The following is a 6,587-nucleotide window of genomic DNA, read 5'->3' on the forward strand; positions in this document are numbered from 1 at the left end:
AATAAAAAGTTAGCACCACCCAGTTGTGATATTATCAGCCTGCTGGATGGTTGAAATCTGTCACTGCCGAATCCTAAACAAGTACTTGTCTTACCCAAATTCAATGGAGTACCTTTCTAAAAGGTGAAATCAATACTGGTGTTAAAAAAAAAAAAAAGTCTCCTGACTGCAGTGTAAAAAAATAAAATAATCAGACACTGTGGATCATCGTGGTAATGTGGAAAATTTGGATTTGTTTATGTAACTGTTCAGTTGCATTTGTTTAAAAATGTGTTGTTTCCCCCAAACATTAAGTTATACAAATATGATAATTAAATTATTTAAGGCTATAGTCACAGTTCTAGAGACCAGTCAGTGACTCACTGGCTACTGATGATGATGTATCAACTCATATTTTTGACTGCATTGGTTTAATCTAGAAATAATATGCTTGACTTTGTTTTTAAATTTATATATAAATGTATTTTTGATTTTCAATAACTGAGTTCTCTATGTTATATGTGCACAATTTAGACAGACATTTATATAGTCTTTATTTATCAGGGTAAAAACTGTGATTGGCCAGATTTTAAAGAGATATCTGCCCAAGAGGGCAGCAGAAATCAGAAGAAATATGACAGTACACGCTATAAAGATATTTTAAGTGACCAAAGAGGAATGGATTTATTATAATGTACGTGCAATAATGCAGAGTCATAAACATACTTGAATAACAGGTCATTTCTTCATTTTATATCTAAGCCCTTCATAAATCCTATTGACTACACTCTATTCAAAAAATATAAGCAAAGACATTACACATAAAATCTGGTAATTAAGCTCTACAGTCACAGTTCTGGAGACCAGTCAGTGACCCACTGGCTACTGATGATGTATCAACTCATATTTTAAAGTACACCGGTTTTCTCTAGCAATCATATGCTTGACTTTGTTTTTAAATTTAGTTCTCTATGTTATATTTGCACAATTTAGACAGATGAACTGTGTCTGATAATCAAGAGCATCTAAAGAAATATGTAAAGAGGAAAGTGAATTACCTTGGGTGAACTGCATCGTGCTTTCTGTGGAGACAATGAAAGAAAATGTTAATCAGTGCGTATGATGAACATGTTGGTATATATTAATCTTCATTAAAACAACTAATCAAGTGGAACAGGAATTTTGACAATGTATTTAGCAAAGTGATTTTATATTATGGATGTACTCATCATCACCATTGTTATACATGAACAGATAAAATGTCAATGTAAAACTATAAATTATTTTATTTTCAGTACCTCTGATGACTGTTTATGTTTCCGACATCGTGAAAGACCCATGATCAGAAGCAAAGCAATCAAAAAAGAGATGAAGCCAATGGAGTGCAGCACATTAAATGTGATGAGTTGATGAGTGGATTGCTGAGGCTCTCGCGCTTAAGAAATCCCTTTATTAGAACAAAAATGAGGAAATTCAGTGTAGCAGTGGCAAACACTGACTATGATACAATACATTTTAAGAAGTATAAGTGGTAAAACAGAAAATAGAATGATCTGTATAAACAATATTGTGATGTTGGCGCAGCCCCACCAATAGCAGCAGAACAACCACCGAAAAAACAATGAAACCAGTGCAGAACATGAGGTAGAGATGTGACCACTGCCTTAGAGGTTGATCTTTATTTGCTATAAAGATAATTGTATGTAGTGTGTATTAGACATAATTATTGTTGTAAATTACTGTAAATATTTTCTATTAATGCAAAAAAGAAAAACAATATTCAATGCAATTATGTCATACAGTCATCAGATAATGTGTACTGTCTCTGATTTACACTCTTGTTCATGAATTTTAATATTTGTACAAAGTTTTTAATCTAGTTTAGGTACAGAGCAGGATCTCCTATTTCTTGTAAAATGTTAATAAGTCTTACTTTGAACAGTGAGCCAGCTCTCTGGTGATTCTCCCACTTCAGAGATGCTACATTTGTAGAACCCTTCAAAAGACCTGGAAACAGGGAGTGTTATCGTGTTTCCTGCTGAGATCATTCCAATGAAGATGCCATTTTTATCAAATTGAGCAGTGAAGCTGGAGTCTTTGTCTCTCTTTCTACAGTGGAGAGTCACATTATCTCCCTCCTTCACAGGAGCGGCAGGAGTCTCCAGAATCACAGGAGCATCTGAATGTGAAGGACACATGATGGGAAAATAATTTTATATGTTTAAAAAATGTGCTGAAATATGGAAAAGTTATATAATATTTACACTTATTATTTACACATTCAGTAAATCTGTTTCATGTTGTCTTTATGGTGATTACAATGTACTTTTATAAAAAAGTTTTTCTTACTGGTAATATTAAATTTCCAAATAGTCTATTGTGCATGACTGTATATGATATACCAAACAAACGATTGACCAAATGTGTCACAGCATAGTTAATGTTTGTGTACCAGTTATAGTGATGTTGACAGAGTTGTTTTTTTCTTTTCCTGCCATTTCACACCAGTATTTCCACTGTCGGTTGACTGATATGCGTTAGTAAGTTTGCAAGGTCCAGTAGATGTTTCCCAGGTTGGAGCACATGTTTGAATATCTGCATGTATTTTTTTCATCACTCTCCATCCAGTCTGTCCATTCAGGCCTTCACAGCTGATCGTGAGAGATTCTCTTTCAAAGAACTGCTGTCTGCTCGGATCAACTTGAGGAAAAACTGAATCTGAGACAGAGAATCAAGGGAAATGTTTATGAATGCCTTAGTAATTTAAAACAAAATAATTTCAAAATCATCTTGTTTATGGCTTAAATGCAGGCTCCCTATTCTTGTTTTTAATAGTTCACATAAACATAAATTAACAATGTTGCCATATCAACTGAAACAGTAAATATTCTGTACATATGGATTCACTGTTTTTTATGTTCCCTTGAATGCAATTATTTTGTTTAAAAGTTTTAAAAATTGAGAACCCATTTGTAGCTCGATTGTAGCCCCCAAATAACTTCAGGTTGTCATGAGACATATTAAATATATTATATACTTTATTAGAAATACATCAGCATAAATATTTAACTACTTACTGTGTGTTTGAGAATCACTGAATTCAGCTACTGTAACCAACAGCAGCAGCATGTTCACCAGTAGAAAGATGGAGAAAGGCAGTTAAATATTTAACATTGTTTTACTGTTTTCTATATGTATATCTATATGGGTGCATTTTGGATCTATTAATTAGCCCTTTATTTCATACATGCATTTTCTCTATTGTTTTATAGACAGACAGGCTCAGTACTTACAGAGTCTGATGCTGGGACCTCTGACTGCCATGCTGAGGACTGAACTGAGGATGTGTTGCATGTAAGAACTTCCTCTTCCTGTGTTTTTGACTGAGTCACCAGCAAGTCTGAGCTTTCTGACAAAGAGCTGCTCTGAGTTTAAAGCATCTATACTGTATACTGTTCTGTTTTTTTTCACTTCAAGACAAAAAATGTCTTATCAATGGAGCAGCACAGTGTTTATTTATTCTTTCTTTCTTAAATTTCTTATGACTTAATATAATGCCTGTTATTTTAGAGGGTTTTATTCACTCATTCAGTTGTTCTAATCTCTTCCACGGCCACAGGTGTGTAAAATCAAGCACTGTATTGGAACATTTTCTCAGTGGATTCAGTAAACAAAAATGTTTTCTCTCTGTTGATCACTGAAGATTTTCCTCATCAGAACACATTTAACCTCAAAGACGACACTTCACAGCTTTATTATAATTAATGCAGCATTTTCGGTTACAAAATGGAACTCTGATATGTTTACTTGTCATACTGTATTGTTGATACAAGCTTTATATGATACAAATAATTTTTCATTTGACAATGTTTCCATAGAGTGCAACACTAGCATCATCATTTGTCACACGTGTGGTTCACACGGAGTGTCTAAAATCTGCCGCAGCTATTTTAGACCACTGGCAGTGAACAGACAGAGCCGACACAGCAAGATATTTTTATTCCATGAAGTACGTTTTTGTAATCGCTAGTATTTCCTTGAGTTTGCAGAAGTGTGTACAATTAAATAATACAATAAACAATAAAACAATAAAATAACTTCTGTAATTTTTTTTTTCAAAATGAATGACACAGCTATCATTGTGTATGTAATATAACTGGTAAAAATATCTTTTTATTGAAACTATACAAATGTCCATTTTCATAGGAGGCTTCTCCACAAATATATCTGCGTTGTATTTGTTTAAGCACTCTTTCCCCCTGTGGCCAGTCAGGTGTTTGTGCACTCAGTGACCTAAAGGACACACGTCAGTGTCATAATTAAACAGATAAAATGTCAATATAAATTTATAAGTTGTTATTTTCATTTTCAGTACCTCTGATGACTCTCTATGTTTCTGGCATCGTGAAAGTCCCACAGTCAGAAGCAAAGCCATCAACAAAGAGATGAAACCAATGGAGCGCAACACATTAAATATGATGGGATGATGAGTGGATTTCTGAGGCTCTCGCACTTGAGAAGAGATAAAAAGATAAGAAAAATAAGAAATCTCTTTATTAATCCCATGATGGGTAATATCAGTGCAGCAGTGGCAAACATATTATACTGATCAAAACAGTAAGTCGGATACAATAAATATTAGGATAAAATGTAAAGTAGAAATGAGAATAATAATAAAAAAAAAAACATCTGCATAAACAATATTGTGATTTCGGTGCTGTCCCACTAATAGCAGCAGAACAACCACCAAAAACACAATGAAACCAGTGCAGAGCATGAGGTAGAGGTGGGACTGATGCCCTGGAGATTGATCATTATATATGTGTATTAGACATAAATATAAGGTTTTAAGTTACTGTAAAAAATGTCCATTGATGTAAAAAAAAAAATATAAATAATATTCAGTACAATTGTGCCATACATTCATCAAATAATATGTATTGTCTATGATTTACACTCTTGTTCACAAATTGTAATATTTGTACAAAGTTTTAAATATAGTTTAGGTACAGAGCAGAATCTCCAATTTATTTTTACATCATCATGCAGCTTACTTTGAACAGTGAGCCAGCTCTCTGGTGATTCTTCCTCTTCAGAGATGCTACATTTGTAGAACCCTTCCAAAGACATGGAAACAGTGGGGATCATCAAGTTTCCTAGTGAGCTGTTTCCAATAGAGACGCCATTATTATAGAATTGAGCAGTGAAGTTGGAGTCTTTGTCTCTCATTCTACAGTACAGAGTCACGTTATCTCCCTCCTTCACAGGAGCGACAGGACTCTCCAGAATCACAGGACCATCTAAATGTGAATGACACATGATCAGAAAACTATTTTAACATGTTAAAAAAATATATGTGTAAATTAACATAAATCAGTTATTACAGACAAATAGTCTATTGTGCATGACTGTATATGATATACCAAAGAAACGAGTGACTGAATGTGTCACAGCATAGTTAATGTTTGTGTACCTGTTACAGTGATGTTGACAGAGTTGGATTTCTCTTTTCCTCCAATTTCACACCAGTATTCTCCACTGTCAGTTGCCTGATATGCGTTAATAATTTTGCAAGGTCCAGTAGATGTTTCCCAGGTTGAAGCACATGTTTGAATATCTCCTTTTCTTTTTTTCATCACTCTCCATCCATTCAGTCCATTCAGGCCTTCACAGCTGATAGTGAGAGATTCTCTTTCAAAGAACTGGTGTCTGCTCGGATCAACTTGAGGAAAAACTGAATCTCAGACAGAGAACCAAGCAAAATGTTTATATATGTCTTAGTTCATTTAAAGAAAATGATTTCAAATTCAAGATTAATTATAGCTTAAAAACAGGCTCCCTAGTCTTGTTTTGAGTATTTCAAATAAAAATAAATAAAACAATATTATCATATTTACTGATACAGTAAATATACTGTACTTATGCATTCACTATTTTTTATGTTTCCTTGAATGCAATCAATTATTTTGTTTAAAAGTTTAAAAGCTTAATTTAATACCCATTTGTAGCTCTATTGTAGCCCCAAATAACTGCACATGTTGTAGAAACCTCCAGGTTGTCATGAGTCCATTATATACTTTATTAGAAATACATCAACATAAATATTTAACTACTTACTATGTGTTTGAGAATCACTGAATTCAGCTACTGTAATGAACAGCAGCAGCATCATGGTCATCACTGGAGAAAGGCAGTTAAATATTTAACATGGTTTTAATGTTTTTTTGTATTTATATCTATATGGGTGCATTTTGGATCTATTAATTATCCCTTTAGTTCATGCATGCATTTTCTCTATTGTTTTATAGACAGACAGGCTCAGTACTTACAGAGTCTGATGCCGGGACCTCTGACTGCCATGTTGTCTTGCTGCTGACTTTGTGCACTGAGGACTGAACTGAGGATGTGTTGCATGTAAGAACTTCCCCTTCCTGTGTTTCTGACAGAGTCACCAGCAAGTCTGAGCTTTCTGACAAATAGCTGCAATGACTGTGAAGCATCTATTTTGTAAAAGTATATAACATCACCAACAAGGATGTAAAGAAACAAAAAAAACAAAAAACAAAACATAAAACATGTAATTTGTCAAAAAGGTCCCTACAACCATT

At 33.8% G+C, this 6,587-nt stretch overlaps 1 pseudogene; it reads right to left on the bottom strand.

The window, feature by feature from the left end:
* Positions 1 to 1,898: 1,898 nt before the first annotated feature.
* On the bottom strand, positions 1,899 to 6,339 carry LOC115796645 (Fc receptor-like protein 5; annotated as a pseudogene).
* Positions 6,340 to 6,587: the final 248 nt, after the last annotated feature.

The sequence above is a fragment of the Archocentrus centrarchus genome, chromosome 18 (assembly GCF_007364275.1).
Source record: "Archocentrus centrarchus isolate MPI-CPG fArcCen1 chromosome 18, fArcCen1, whole genome shotgun sequence".
Classification (NCBI taxonomy): domain Eukaryota; kingdom Metazoa; phylum Chordata; class Actinopteri; order Cichliformes; family Cichlidae; genus Archocentrus; species Archocentrus centrarchus.